This window comes from Halichoerus grypus, chromosome 13, assembly GCF_964656455.1.
Source record: "Halichoerus grypus chromosome 13, mHalGry1.hap1.1, whole genome shotgun sequence".
Taxonomy (NCBI): Eukaryota; Metazoa; Chordata; class Mammalia; order Carnivora; family Phocidae; genus Halichoerus; species Halichoerus grypus.
The window spans coordinates 20,217,076-20,233,896 of NC_135724.1; the positions used below are offsets into that span (position 1 = coordinate 20,217,076).

Sequence of the window (16,821 nt, forward strand, 5' to 3'; positions counted from 1 at the left end):
TCAAAATATTATTTCCTTTAATCTTCATGGCAACTCTGCAAGCTGATTTGGAACTTAGACACAGGTTAAGAAACTTGCCTGCCACATACATTCAGGCACACCTGACATGAGCCCCGAACACAGAACTCAGACCTTCCCCTACATTCAGCCAACTTTTCCAGATGTACCACCTCTGTCTTTTAGTACTTCCAAGTTCCTAAACTTCTAACCCTTCAAAAATAAAGGTAACTGAACATTATCCTATAAAATCTATCAAAATAAATCCTAATGGATTAAAGATTGTAGTAAAAAAAAAAAAGACATATTAAAAAAGAAACTACATTTGAGGAGAGGGGGAAAAGATGGCAGAGGAGTAGGGGACCCTATTCCAACCGGTCCCCAGAATTGAGCTGGATATCTACCAGACCACTCTGAGCATGCACGAAATCAGCCTGAGATGTAAGAAGATAGATCTGGATCTCTACAAACAGAATATCACAAACGGTTGGTTTCAAGGTATGAAGCGGGGACCCATGATTCCGCGGGCAGATACCAGAGGATAAATGGCAGCGGGAGGGAGCCATGGGGATCCTACACTGCCGGTGAGTGACAGCCTCGCGTGCTGGGGATAGGGCACAGACTTGCAAACCAGTAGTGGCAGGGAAAGGACTTTAGGGTGGCCCCCTGGATGGAAACCCGGAGCGGCGGGGCCGCATGAGTGAACTGGGAGCAGCTGGTGGTTTTAGAAGCATGAAGGGTAGAGACGTGCCCCAACCTGGAGGCAGGACTGGGAGCGCTGCAGAGGGGCACACAACCCAGGACGCTGCAGTTTATAGCAGCACAGACAGAAAGGAGATAGTGTGGCCTGGAGAGCTCACTGAAGAACAGACAGCAATCTCTCTGCTCTGAGGCAGAGGGTTGGAAATGGTCTCTTCTGCTCTGACTCTTGGAAGAGATGCAGAAAGCAGCCAGGGAAAGCCGCCAGAGAAAAAAAGCCCCCAAAAAATGGTTCCCACTGAGCCCATCCCCCGCCACAGGGGGGGCAGGGCAACTCAGCCCAAACAGGGTTGCCTGAGTAACAGCGTGGCAGGCCCCTCCCCCAGAAGACAGGCTGGGAAAACAAGAGGCCAGCAACCCTAAGGTCCCTAGAAACAGGTACATCTTGCTTGGGTTCTGGTCAATAATTTTGACTCTATATATTCCCTCAACCACCCCTCAACAGAATGACTAGGAGGAGGAGCCCCCAAAATAGGAAAGACTCAGAGATTATGACTTATGCCGCAGATTTACAAATGGATGCAGATATAACCAAGATGTCGGAGATGGAATTCAGGCTAGCAATTGTGAAGACAATAGCTAGAATGGAGAAATCAATTAATGGCAACATAGAGTCTCTAAGGGCAGAAATGAAAGCTGAATTGGCAGAACTTAAAAATGCTATCAATGAGATCCAATCTAATCTAGATAATCTAACAGCTAGAGTAAGTGAGGCAGAAGAACGAATTAGTGACCTGGAAGACAATTTAATAGATAAAAAGGGAAAAGAGGAGGCCAGGGAAAAACAACTCAGAATCCATGAAAATAGAATCAGAGAAATTAGTGACACCATGAAACGTTCCAATGTCAGAATTATTGGAATCCCGGAGGGGCTGGAGAGAGAGAGAGAGGACTAGAAGATATATTTGAGCAAATCATAGCTGAGAACTTCCCTAATCTGGGGAATGAAACAAACATTCATGTGCTGGAGGCAGAGAGGACCCCTCCTAAGATCAAGGAAAACAGGCCAACACCCTGACATGTAATAGTAAAACCTGCAAATCTTAGAACCAAGGAAACCATCTTAAGGGCAGTTAGGGGGAAGAGATTCCTTACATACAGAGGGAGGAACATCAGAATAACGTCAGACTTATCCACAGAGACCTGGCAAGCCAGAAACGCCTGGCAAGACATATTCAGGATACTAAACGAGAAGAACATGCAGCCAAGAATACTTTATCCAGCAAGGCTGTCATTTAGAATGGATGGAGAGATGCAGAGCTTCCAAGACCGGCAGAAACTGAAAGAATATGTGACCACTAAGCCGGCCCTGTAAGAAATATTAAGGGGGGTGCTATAAAAGGAGAAGGACCCCAAGAGTGATATACAACAGAAATTTACAGGGACAATCTAAAAACAAGGTCTTCACAGGCAACACGATGACAATAAATTCATATCTTTCAATAATCACTCTCAACGTGAACAGCCTAAATTCTCCCATAAAATGGCCCAGGGTTGCAGATTGGATAAAAAGACAGGACCCATCCATATGCTGTCTACAAGAGACTCATTTTGAACCTAAAGATACATCCAGACTGAAAGTGAAAGGATGGAGATCCATCTTCCATGCCAGCGGACCTCAAAAGAAAGCTGGGGTAGCAATTCTTATATCAGACAAATTAGGTTTTAAGCTAAAGACTGTAGTTAGAGACACAGAAGGACACTATATCATTCTTAAAGGGTCTATCCAACAAGAAGATCTAATATTGTAAATATCTATGCCCCCAACATGGGAGCAGCCATCTACATAAGCCAACTGTTAACCAAAATAAACAGTCATATTGATAACAATAGGTTAATTGTAGTAGACCTCAATACTCCACTCTCAGCAATAGACAGATCATCTAAGCAGAAAATCAACAAAGAAACAAGAGCTTTGAATGACACACTGGACCAGAAGGACCTCATAGATATATACAGAACATTCCACCCTAAAACAACAGAATACTCATTCTTCTCGAGCACACATGGAACTTTCTCCAGAACAGACCACATACTGGGTCACAAACCAGGTCTCAACCGACACCAAAAGATTGAGATTATTCCCTGCATATTCTCAGGCCATAATGCTTTAAAACTGGAACTCAATCACAAGAAAAAAATTGGCAGAAATTCAAACACTTGGAAGCTAACGACCACTCTGCTCAAGAATGTTTGGCTCAACCAGGAAATCAAAGAAGAACTTAAACAATTCACAGAAACCAATGAGAATGAAAACACATAGGTCCAAAACCTATGGGATACTGCATACTTAGGACTATGGGTCCTAAGGGGGAAATACATAGCCATCCAAGCCTCATTCAAAAAAATAGAAAAATCCCAAATTCACCAACTAACTCTACACCTTAAAGAACCAGAGAAAAAGCAACAAACGATGCCTAAGCCATGCATTAGAAGAGAAATAATTAAGATTAGAGCAGAGATCAATGAATTAGAAACCAGAAACACAGTAGATCAGATCAATGAAACTAGAAGCTGATTCTTTGAAAGAATTAATAAGATCAGTAAACCACTGGCCAGACTCATCCAAAAGAAAAGAGAAAGGACCCAAATTAATAAAATTATGAATGAAAGGGGAGAGATCACGACTAACACCAAGGAAATAGAAACAATTATGAGAAATTATTATCAACAACTATATGCCAATAAACTGAGCAATCTGGATGAAATGGAGGCCTTCTTGGAAACCTATAAGCTGCCAAGAATGAAACAGGAAGAAATTGACAATCCAAATAGGCCAATAACCAGTAACAAGATTGAAGCAGTGATCAAAAACCTCCCAAAAAACAAGAGTCCAGGGCCTGATGGATTCCCTGGGGAATTCTACCAAACATTCAAAGAAGAAATAATACCTATTCTACTGAAGCTGTTTCAAAAAATAGAAACAGAAGGAAAACTTCCAAACTCATTCTATGAGGCCAGCATTACCTTAATCCCCAAACCAGGCAAAGACCCCATCAAAAAAGGAGAATTTCAGACTGATATCCCTGATGAATATGGATTCCAAAATCCTCAACAAAATCCTAGCTAATAGGATCCAACAATATGTTAAAAGGATCATCCACCATGACCAAGTGGGATTTATCCCCAGGATGCAAGCATGGTTCAACATTCGCAAATCAATCAATGTGATAGAACACATTAATAAGAGGAGGGAGAAGAACCATATGGTCCTCTCAATTGATACAGAAAGAGCATTTGACAAAATACATCATCCTTTCCTGATTAAAACTCTTCAGAGTATAGGGATAGAGGGAACATTTCTCAAGTTCATAAAATCCATCTATGAAAAACCCACAGCGAATATCATCCTCAATGGGGAAAAGCTGAGAGTCTTTCCCTTAAGATCAGGAACATGTCAAGGATGCCCACTCTCACCACTATTGTTCAACATAGTACTAGAAGTCCTAGCAACAGCAATCAGACAACAAAAAGAAATAAAATGTATTCAGATTGGCAAAGAAGAAGTCAAACTCTCTCTTTTTGCAGATGACATGATACTTTATGTGCAAAACCCAAAAGACTCCACCGCCAAATTACTAGAACTCATACAGCAACTCAGTAATGTGGCAGCATACAAAATCAATGCACAGAAATCAGTTGCTTTCTTATACAGTAACAATGCAAGTGTAGAAAGAGAAATTAGAGAAACGATTCCATTTACATTAGCACCAAAAACCATAAGATACCTTGGAATAAACCTAACCAAAGAGGTAAAGGATCTACACTCTAGGAACTATAGAACACTCATGAAAGAAATTGAAGAAGACACAGAAAGATGGAAAAACATTCCATGCTCATGGATCAGAAGAATAAACAGTGTTAAAATGTCTATGCTACGCAGAGCAATCTATACCTTCAATGCCATCCCGATCAAAATTCCAATGACCTTTTTCAAAGTGCTGGAACAGACAATCCTAAAATTTGTATGGAATCAGAAGACCCTGAATCGCCAAGGAAATGTTGAAAAAGAAAAACAAAGCTGGGGGCATCACGTTACCTGATTTCAAGCTATATTACAAAGCAGTGATCACCAAGACAGCATGGTACTGGCACAAAAACAGACATATAGACCAACGGAACAGAATAGAGAACCCAGATATGGACCCTCAACTCTATGGTCAAATAATCTTCGACAAAGCAGGAAAAAATATGCAATGGAAAAAAGACAGTCTCTTCAATAAATGGTGCTGGGAAAATTGGACAGCCACTTGCAGAAGAATGAAACTCGACCATTCTCTAACACCATACACAAAGATAAACTCAAAATGGATGAAAGACCTCAGTGTGAGACAGGAATCCATCAAAATCCTAGAGGAGAACATAGGCAATAACCTCTTTGACATCGGCCACAGCAACTTCTTTCAAGATACATCTCCAAAAGCTAGTGAAACAAAAGCAAAAATGAACTTTTGGGACTTCATCAAGATAAAACCTTCTGCACAGCAAAGGAAACAGTCAACAAAACAAAGAGGCAACCCACAGAGTGGGAGAAGATATTTGCAAATGACACTACAGATATAGGGCTGGTATCCAAGATCTATAAAGAACTTCTCAATCTCAACACCCAAAAAACAAATAATCAAGTCAAAAAGTGGGCAGAAGACATGAACAGACACTTCTCTGAAGATGATGTATGAATGGCTAACAGACACATGAAAAAATGTTCATCATCATTAGCCATCAGGGAAATTCAAACAAAACCACATTGAGATACAACCTTACACCAGTTAGAGTGGCAAAAGTTGCAGGGCAAGAAACAACAAATGTTGGAGAGGTTGTGGAGAAAGGGGAACCCTCTTACATTGTTGGTGGGAATGCAAGTTGGTACAGCCACTTTGGAAAACAGTGTGGAGGTGCCTCAAAAAATTAAATATAGAGCTACCCTATGACCCAGCAATTGCACTACTGGGTATTTACCCCAAAGACACAGATGTAGTGAAAAAAGGGCCATATGCACCCCAATGTTCATAGCAGCAATGTCAACAATAGCCAAACTATGGAAAGAGCCGAGATGCCCTTCAACAGATGAACGGATAAAGATGGGGTCCATATATACAACGGAATATTACTCAGCCATCAGAAAGGATGAATACCCAACTTTTACATCAACATGGATGGGACTGGAGGAGATTATGCTAAGTGAAATAAGTCAAGCAGAGAAAGTCAATTATCATATGGTTTCACTTATTTATGGAACATAAGGAATAGCATGGAGGATATTAGGAGAAGGAAGGGAAAAATGAAGGGGGGGAAATCAGAGGGAGAGATGAACCATGAGAGACTATGGACTCTGAGAAACAAACTGAGGGTTTTAGAGGGGAGGGGAGTGGGCGGATGGGTTAGCCCAGTGATGGGTATTAAGGAGGGCATGTACTACATGGAGCACTGGGTGTTATACGAAAACAATGGATCGTGGATCACCACATCAAAAACTAATGATGTATTGTATGGTGACTAACATAACATAATAAAATAAAATTAAAAAAAAAAACTACATTTGAATATTCATATAATCTTTAGTGTTGGAGAAAAACCTTAGAGGCATAGCGCTAACAGAAAAATAAAGATAGGACAATCTACAGATAAGAACAATTTTATACTTGGGAATTTAAATCACCACAACTAAATCAAAATACAAATTATAATGTGAGGAAATATTTGCAACATATATGACAGGCAAATAATTTCTCTTTTTAATGTGTAAAAACCACCTGTAAATCGATAAGGTGATGACCCCATTACAAATGGGCAAAAGACATGAATAGGCCAGTTCCATTAAAAATACACGTGATGAGAAAACACGAAATAGCACAGACTGAAAGATGTCTAATCTCACCAGTAATGAAATCAGAACACTTACACAATTGATGTTTAACTGATATACCAGTTTGGTCAAGACTGAAAACAATACTCTTCCATTTGGCAATGGTGCAAAGAAACTACACTCTCATACTTCTGGTGGGAAAGAATTTGTATAACTTTCCTGAAGAACAATTAAGTAAAATGTTTTAAGAGTTTTAAAAATGTACACTTTGGCCCAGAAATTGTAGATACAGAGATCTATCTTAAGATAAAGTATACTATCTTATACTAAAAATTATTCCTGTGTTTACAGATGTTTATTGCAGAATATATATTTTTAAATATCATAAAAATAGAAATCAACCTAAATGTCCGACTTTAGGGAACTGGTTAAACTATAATGAATTCATACAGTAAAATATTTTAAAGCCATTTAAAAATACTACATTGTAGGATAATACTGTTTTTGACCTGGGTAGATTTTAGGATACATTGCTAACTGGGTAAAAAGAATCATTCTCAATAAGGCAGGTATTTTATTATATACTTTGGAAGGAAATCATGATACCTCTGCACATACACACAAAAGTCTAAAAAACTCTACACCAAACTGTTTCTGGTGCTTGCCACTGTATAGTGATAATGTGAATAAATTTTTTACCTTTTCCTATCTTCCAAATAGTTTGCTTTGAGCAAATTTCATGTTACTAATTTAAAAAATACTATTAAAATATAGAAGCACTAAGCAAAACATACACTTGAACTGATTTATGTTAAATTCAACTAACTTCAGCCTGAGGCTGATCAGAACTACTTTGGAGCTTACAGAAGTATTTAGATGAGTTAAGATTTCCTCTTCTTTCCAGTGGGGCAGAATAGTATCTCCAGGGGAAGGACTCTGCTCTCTACTTTCTTTATCCCCTTTAGAGACGTGTCTTTCACAGGGTAATGAGTAGGACTTCTGTTTCTACAAATAGAGGGCTGGGCTGGAATGTTTAATGATCCCACTTGTCAGCGGATCTTAGAGAACAGTTCTTTTGATCTTCACATTAAAATGTCTCCATGAAAGGCTGAGGTAGGATTACTGATGAGCTGGCACATTTGAGTTGGAAGCTATTACTTCATGGGTAAGTTTTCATCTGATCATCTCTGTGGTTATTCAGAACTATTAAATAAATCAATTGAGACATGGAGGTATTACACAATTTAGCAAGAGCTGCTTTCTGTTTCCCAGGAGCCCTGAGGGTCTCTGGTAGCTCGAGGGTGGAGGAAAGCTGGGGCTGGGCAGGAGATGGAGAGTCCTGAAGGGGAGCCTCAGTCCCCTGGGAACTGCTGAGACACTTCCAAGGGAAGCACCACGAGGCAGAAGCCAGCTGGGAGGTCCTCTGTCTTTCAGACTCCATCTTAGAGCCAGAATGGCTGCCTCTTGCCTTCCTTGGTCTCTTCCACCAGATATGGCATGGTCTTCACTGGTTGATTTCAAGCGGTCATAAGTTTTAGTGCTTTCAGGCACCAAGCTCTTAATTATAGTGAAATGATTTTAATGTTGGAAGACATCATAAAGCAGCCAATTAACTTTTTTGTCAGTTCTATTCAGAGTGGGGAAAGAAAAGAATGAACATGACCTCACACCCAGACCAAAATCAAAGAGTACAAATTGAGATTTTTCAGACACAGATATGCATGGTTTTTTTTTTTTTTTTTTTTTTTTTTTTTGCGAACAGGCTGTGTGAAGTTCTATGGTGGTGACGGTCTTTAACCAATTATACTTTGAGAAGAAGCCAATGATCACGGATAATATATAGCTGGGGAGAGAAAGAAGAAAGGAAAAAGTGAAGTAGCAACCTCCTCCTAACTAGAGCTCACTAACAACAGGGAAGAAAGTCAAGTCCAGGAAGAGCCAGTAAGTACTCCAAATTCTCTAGCTTTTGGTTTTGTTTTTATAGATTTGTTATTTCTCAGAAAATCTAGACAAATTTATGGCAACTTGGCCAAATCTTTTTAGTGACACCCTTGATGAATGTTTAGCCACCACACTTCATTACCAAATTTGAAATTCCTGCCGGTCACATTGGTTAGCATTGGTTTCTATGTTTAGGAAGGCTCAGGCTCTATTTATAATTCTGTGATTTGGTTACCAGTGCTACTCAGCAGGATTATTCTTTTTCTTCAAGTGCTTCTCACAAACAAATATGATTATTTCACTAAAGACTCTCTGGGAGAGACTTCTGGATTTTGGAAGAATCACTAGCTCTGAAGTGAGTGGAACAGTGTGAGAGGTGTTCACACAGGCTGGAAGCTGGCAGCTCTAAAGAGGGCATTTAACTTTAATACAATCTTCAAAGCTTTCAGCTGTCAACTTAATGCTTATGATGTTTTACATTTTCTCAACATTCTGTCCCAAAATTAATCAATAGTTTTCATCTTCCTTCTTTGGATGATCTTATTTCATCCAAAGGGAGAAGCTGCTCATAGAACACAGATGGTTCGAGCACTATTCTTAAAACTTCTGAGCCAAGCTAAAAACCATTTATTTAGTGACATTCATTTTAAATTTCAGTTCAGTGTTTTCCTCATGGTGAACACTTGGGAAATGTTTCCCATCATCTGTTTAAAATGACACAATCACAAAATTCATAAAAACAACATATCCCTCCATATTGTCTTCTCAAAAAAGCTTTCTTTCATCAGACTTCCTACCACCTTCCTTTTTAACTATGAAGAGTTGCAAAGAAGAAATTTATCAGTGTATTTAGATTTTATTTTTGTTGGTATCATTGACAAATTATGGTCATTATAGTCCCTGTGTTGAGTAACTTTTGAATGTTTGGAATTGACACCATAGAGTTGTCATGGGTTTCATCACTTTTATTTGTACTGGAAAACCAAGAAATTAATTTGACTCACTTAATTGCAGTATCCACTTTACTGTGGTGGCCTGGAGCCAAATCTGTAATATCTCCAAGGTATGCCTGTATTCTACCAAAGAATATTAGTCTATTTAATCTTACAAATTCTATAGATTATACACAACTGTTATCTCCAACTTATAGATGAGGAAACCAAGATTTGGATAAGTTAAGGGCCTTCACGAGTCCTTTACACCTGGGATTCAAACCCAAGACTGTCCTCACAAAGCCCTTATTGCTAACCACAGTGGATCACAGTCTCATTCTTCTAGAATAAAATGATCCTTCACCTAACATTGAAAAATCAAGTAGTTCTTCATCTGTAAAGGAGAAATAACAACACCAGTCTTTACTGATATGATCTTTTATAGCTGCAAAGTACTTTCAGGCTCATGATGTCAGATTATAAAACAATTTTAGAAGTTTGAATATCCCTATTTCATAGACGAAGAAGCTGATTTCCAATAACTTGAAAAGATTCTCTCAAGGGTACACAAATGGGTAAGTGGCAGAAGCACACTCTCGGTGTTTCCATGTGTGGGTTCTACCACCTGCTGATGCTATTCTAGGCAGAAGATGGTGATGGGCCATGTTTTCTGTGAGATGCGGCCATTTTCTCGAAAGGAACTCTGGTGTGATAAGAACACTTTCCCAGAGGAAGGAGAGACCTGCCAAAGTATTTGAATTTACCTTCCTGCCCTGAGTCAACCCCAGGACCAGACTAATCTAGCCCATTTGTCAAGAGCAATTGGTTTCAATGCATATATGTTATTAAGATATCCTTGAGGAAAGGGACTGTGAGAACCTGAAGTACCATAGAAACTAAAATATACAAAAATATATTCCATCCAGCAAAAGTTTTTAAATATTTAAATCTTAATTTTCTGTACTACGGCCATCCTCCCTGGTTCCCAATAAAAAAATAACTAAATTTAGTTTAAGACTACTTTTCACTTTGAGAGGATGTGTGTAATGTAATTCTCTTAATCCAGCTTAGCCAGCTAATAGTGCATTCACTCTGTTCCTCCTGCAGGAGGAAAGGTCATCTCCCACTCACCTCCCCAATCATTGCAGTGTCTTTCCATGTGCACTTTTTAATTCCACCACCCCCTAACTTCTATTCAGCTTTGAGGTACCGACATGAAAATACTGTCTGAGAAGCTTCAACTCCCTTGTGATATTTTTCTTGGTTGAATGTCAATATTAGCTATAATTTTCTGAATACTTATAAATTATTAAAGGAGGAGAATTGGCCAGAAACATGCTAGGTAGCAAGGGAAGAGCATCCTTGACTTAAGAATTCACCATCATCCTCAGATAATGTTTACTGAACATTTGCCAGGGGCCGGGCTAAGTGATTTATATATATATTAATCTATGCACTCTTCACAATAGATGTATGAAGTGGGATTTTTAATCTCCACTTCTTAGATGAGAAAACTAGGGCACAGAAAGTTCAGGTAATTTGCCAAAGTTCACATCAAAAGTGAGAGAACTAGGTTTCAAGTCTGGGCTACCTGGTCTTAGAGCATGTAGGCTTCACTCTACATACATATTAGACCCTTCGAGACCTAAAAAAGAAAACCTGTTTCTCAGAGAAAATGAAAAGCAAAATTGGAGATGGAGACAATATAAAAGGAACAGAATTTTCCTTCTGCCAACTGAAAATAAAATACATTAAAATGAGGTAGCCACTAATCAAATGTGAGTTAAACACAACCCACCCAGGAAAAATGTCAGAATGTAAGCCAGAAGATGTAAAATGAAAAAAGTGTTAGGTCAGCGCAGAGCTTGAGATCGGAGTTCACGTCCACCCGGCTTTACCACCGATGCGCTGTCAGGCAAGGTCACGGGGGTTAGAGTCCTTGACGCGGTGCGTGCGCGGAGCCAGCGCCTCAAGCTTTATTCCAGCTTCAGGTCCTACATCTCCGAAGGGCCATTTGGAGTCGATAATCTCCACAATCTCTTCCTGCTTGATGCTTCTAGGAGGCGGTCAGTGCCTGAATACATCAAGCGCTTGCTCTGTCGTTTCTCTAAGCCGGGCACAGGGCTGGGTTCCGTGGGGATACACGAAAGCACGAGGCATGATCCCACTCCTCCCAGGAGGGGCGTTGGTGCTCACCAGTGACAGGGGAGGCTCCTGCAGACCTGAATCCTCAGCTGGTATGGCCGGCACCTGCCGACAGCTCCCTCGCCACTGTAATGTCACACAGCACATCTGACTCACGATCAGTAGACACTTAGAATTTTGCTACTGTCAGAGTGCTTATGGAAGAGATTTAAAAGGATTAGGAAGTTGGGATAAAATGCTTACTTCTTTCTCCAAAAAATTTTGGAATTAATTGTTATGCCAGAGACTCTGAGCTGTCCCACAATATCCATTCTCTTTGTTTTCCTGATAAATAGAACCATTAATTTTAACTGGCCACACAAACATCCAGCATAATAAGACATTCCCCAGCCTTCCTTACAGGTAGGTGTGGCTATATGACTAAACTTGGTAATGGGATATAATATAATTGTTGCATGCAACTTCTGAGAAATATTCTTAGAGGGAAGGATCAGTCCTTTCATGCCTCTTCCTTTCTGCTGGTTGGAATACAGACATAATGACCGGAGCTTAAGCAGCCATTTTGAACCATGAAATAGAAGCCAGATGCTGATTACGTGGAGCAATGAGATAAAGGAGTTCAGGTCTCTGAGGACCGTGAAATTACTTTTTCCAACTCTATACCAGCTACCTTCAGTCTTTTGTCTGTGAAAAAAAAGAAACTTTCTATGTTTCTATGGTTTCTAGGATTTTAGCTTTCTTAGGTCCCACATACAAATCATATCATACAGTATTTCACTCTCCCTGGTTTATTTCACTTAGCATAATGCCCACAGCTTCCATTCACGTTATCACAAATGGCAAGATTTCCTTTTGGTGGCTGAATTTTTTCTCACATCTTCTTTATCCATTCATCTGTTGACACTTATGTTGTTTCCATATATTGACTACTGTGAATAATGCTGCAATGAACATGGGAGTACAGATATCTCTTCCAGATCCTGTTTTCATTTGCTTCAAAAGTATAACCAGAAGTGCAATTGCTAGATCATATGATAGTTCTATTTTTAATTCCTTGAGGAACCTCCATACCGTTTTCCATAGTGGCTACACCAATTTACATCCCAACCAGTGCATGTTTTCCCTTTTTGCACATCTTTGCCAACACCTGTCCTCTCATCTTCTTGATCATGGTCATTCTAACAGGTGTGAGGTGATATCTTATTGTAGTTTTCACTTGCATATTCCTGATTAGTGATTTTGAGCACATTTTCATGTAGCTCCTAGCCAATTGTACATCTTCTTTGGGAAAAAGTTTATCCTATTCCTCTACCCATTTTTAAATTGGATTGTTTTTTCCTATCAAGTTGTGAGTTCTTTATAGATTTTGGATATTAACGCCTTATCAGATTATATGATTTGCAAAGATTTTCTCCCATTCTACAGGTTGCATTTTGTTGATGGTTTCCTTTGCTGTGCTGAAGCTTTTTAGTTTGGTCATGGGATATTATCCTTCTAATATATGATTCAATTTAGTTTGCTAATATTTTGTTGAGAATTTTTGCGCCTACATTCATTAGGGATATGGGCCTCTAGTTTTGTTTTCTTGAAGTGTCCTTATCTGTCCTTACCCTTATCAGGGTAATGCTAGCCTTCTAAAAGGAGCTGGGCATATTCTCTCCTCATCAATTTTTTGGAACACTTTAAAAAGGATTGACATTACAAACAGAGAAAGACATGTATCATATGACCTCACTGATATGAGGAATTCTTAATCTCAGGAAACAAACTGAGGGTTGCTGGAGTGGGGGGTGGGGTGGGAGGGATGGGGTGACTGGGTGATGGGCACTGGGGAGGGTATGTGTTCTGGTAAGCGCTGTGAATTGTGCAAGACTGTTGAATCTCAGATCTGTACCTCTGAAACAAATAATGCAATATATGTTAAGAAAGAAAAAAAGAAGAAGAAGAATGTAGCAGGAGGGGAAGAATGAAGGGGGGGAAATCGGAGGGGGAGAAGAACCATGAGAGACGATGGACTCTGAAAAACTGAGGGTTCTACAGGGGAGGGGGGTGGGAGGATGGGTTAGCCTGGTGATGGGTATTGAGGAGGGCACGTTCTGCATGGAGCACTGGGTGTTATGCACAAACAATGAATCATGGAACACTGTATCTAAAACTAATGATGTAATGTATGGGGATTAACATAACAATAAAAAAATTAAAAAAAATAAAAATAAAAAGGATTGACATTAATTTTTTAAATGTTTGGTAGAATTCACCAGTGAAACCATCTGGTCCTGAGCTTTTCTAAAAGTTTAGAAAGTTTTTGATTACAGATTCACTCACCTTACTCACATTGATCTATTTGATTTTCTGTTTATTCTTGACTCAGTCTTGGTAGATTGTAGGTTTCTAGGAAGTTCTCCATTTCCTCTCAGTTATCCAATTTGTTGGCATAGAATTGTTCACAGTAACCTCTTCTGATCTTTTTATATCTGTGGTATCAGTTGTAATATCTCCTTTTCTATTTCTAATGTTATTTGACTCTTTTTTTCTTAGTTTGTCTAGCTAACAGTTTGTCAATTTTATTATTATTTTTTTTTCAAATAACCAGCTCTTAGTTTCATTCATCTTTTCTATTATTTTACCAGTCTTTTTTGAAGTAGCTTTACTGACATACAACAAATTGCACATATTTGAATCATTCAATTTTATAAGTTCTAACCCAGGAAAACATCACCACAGTCAAGATAATGAACATAGCCATCACCCTCAAAATTTTCCCTATACCCCTTTGTAATTTCTTTACCCCATATGTCCCCACTCCAATTCTTGTCCTTAAGCAACCAATGGTCTGTGTTCTATCACTATCAATTAGTTTAAATTTTCTGGAATCTTCTATTAATGGAATCATAGTATGTACTCTTTCGTTTGCCCACTTTCAGCATAATTACTTTGAGATTTATCATGTGGTATGTATCAATGGTTGATTCATTTTCATTGCTGGGGGGCATTTCTGTTCTGATCTTTGGTATTTACTTCCTTCTGCTAACTTTGGGCTTAGTTTGTTCTTTTTGTATTTCCTTGAGGTATAAAGTTAGGTTGTTTATTTGAGATCTTTGTTTTCTAAATATGAATTTATTGCTATAAACTGTCCCTCTTAGAATGCCTGCAGAATCCCATAGGTTTTTGTACATTGTGTTTCTATTTTGTTTTCAGGTATTTTTTTATTTCTTTTTTGATTTCTTCTTTGACCCATTGTTTGCTCAGTAGTGTGCAGTTTAGTTTCCCCATGCTTGTAAATTTTCCAGCTTTCCTCCAGTTACTGATTTCTGGTTTCCTATCATTGTAGTCAGAAAAGATACTTGGTTTAATACCCCCAGGGCCTGTATTTGTTTTTCCTACCATTTATGCCTTTAAGAAAGCCTCTTGTTGATTAGTACCCCAATCCCATTGGCTTCCCTTCTTAACCAAGACATATAAAGGTTTTAATATCTGTGCTAGCTGGGGACTGAAAGACCTCCAATAACCCAATAAACCAACAAAAGCTTATAATTCTTTTGCCATTGTAGGGATTGGGAAGGCTTGTATTTTATCAGTGACTGCCTCTGGCATTACTTTTGTCTTACCTAACCATATGATCCTCAGACACATTACTGATTGACCTTACCCTTAGATCAGTGGGTAATTACCTTCCATCCTCCTGACTTGTAATGATGTGGCTGCTTGAGACAGGTAGGGTAAGTCATCACAATTTAACATAGCATCATCTATATAATGATAAAGCACCATCTCCTCTAAAAATATCCATTTTTCCAAATCTCTGGCTACCATCCTATGACAAATTGTGGGACTGTGGAGATACCCTTGGGGAAAGGTCTGGAAGGTTCATGGTCTCCCATTCCACATGAAAGCAGATTGGTTTTGGGGTTCAAGTTTTAACAGAATGCTATAAAGCACATTAGATAGGTCCAGTACATAATGATATGTCTTAATGGATGCTGTGATTTTTTTCTAACAATAAGGCTGTACGAGGCACCATAGCATGGATGGGCAGAGTAACTTCATTGAGTTCCCTGTAAGCTATTGTCATTGACCAGGTCCCATTAGATTTCTTTATAGGCCCCACCAGATTACTGAATGGGCTTTGAGCAGACCTACCCCAACCTTTTCTAATTCTTTAATGGTGGCAGTAATCTCATTATGCCCCTTAAGTAGCTTATATTGTTTTAGGTTTATTGCTTTCCAGGGAATGGCAGCGTATAGGTTCCCATTTTGCAGGACTCACGATGATGAATTTCACTATTTGGGTATACATCTGTCCTTGTAGTTAGATCCAGATCCTGTAATACCTCTCCACCCAAAATATACTCAGGAATGAGGGAAATATGCACTAGAAAATAGCAGGGAGGAAACCTGCTCATCTGTAGGTAAAGACTAATTGGTCTGACCTTGATAACCTGTTCCCTATAACCATTAACAGCTTCATTTTCTCCTCAGAATTTTGAGGAGTTTCCATAGATAAGTATGTATCCAACTCCAGCATCTATCAGAGCCAACACAGGTTGCCTGCCAGTGGGAGACCAATAAATGGTCAACTCAACATGGGCCCCCCCCCCAACACACACGCTAGAGGACAACGTTGGCCTAACCCCTAGTCTCTTGGGGTAAAGGGTATCCGCCCCTGAAATTCCCCCATTAGTGGAGGGGCACTTGGCAATGCACCTGGCTTTTTTGAGCCTTCTTTTAAGCGAATAAACTACTTTGCTGGATGTAGCACTTTCCACAGGTTTAGCAAGACCAAACGGGGTTGTCTATACTTTCTCTCTGGGTCCCAATAATACTAGATCTTGCCATAGTTGTTGACAAGAAACTTTGACGGGCCCCCCTTTCTGCCATGTTATTGTTGGCGGAATCCTTTGTTTCTCCCTATTTTTCAAACTGTTTCCCTGATGACGGATTCTTTCAGTTTCACCTAACTCAGCCACCATAGCAGCTACTCTAGCAATGGGCCGATTATCCCATAGGGGCAAGGACAGATGCTAAAATCCACCCCCATGCCCCAGGGCTGACTGTAAGATACGGTCTTTCCTACCGGAGGAAAATAATTCTTTGCCTAGGCTTCCAAAATGCTGGGCATAAATGGCATGTTTTAACTCCCAGTTTACATATCATTTCTTGTGGTTCTCCCATACAGGTCCAGTGTAACACTGGGGGAACATCCCCTTCACTAGGCCAGGTTATCTTAATGGTAGCATTTAT

The 16,821-nt window shown here is 39.5% G+C and overlaps 1 long non-coding RNA gene across 3 annotated transcripts in view; it reads left to right on the plus strand.

The window, feature by feature from the left end:
• Nucleotides 1–7,561: 7,561 nt before the first annotated feature.
• LOC118533007 (uncharacterized) overlaps nucleotides 7,562–16,821 on the plus strand; it is a 34,803-nt gene continuing 25,543 nt past the window's right edge. For 2 of the 3 annotated variants that reach the window (XR_004915999.2, XR_013443147.1), the window contains exon 1: nucleotides 7,821–8,503. This is a non-coding gene — a long non-coding RNA (uncharacterized LOC118533007). Of the gene's footprint in view, nucleotides 7,728–7,820; nucleotides 8,504–16,821 lie in introns of those variants that run through there. The other variant, XR_013443148.1, reaches the window with a different exon arrangement.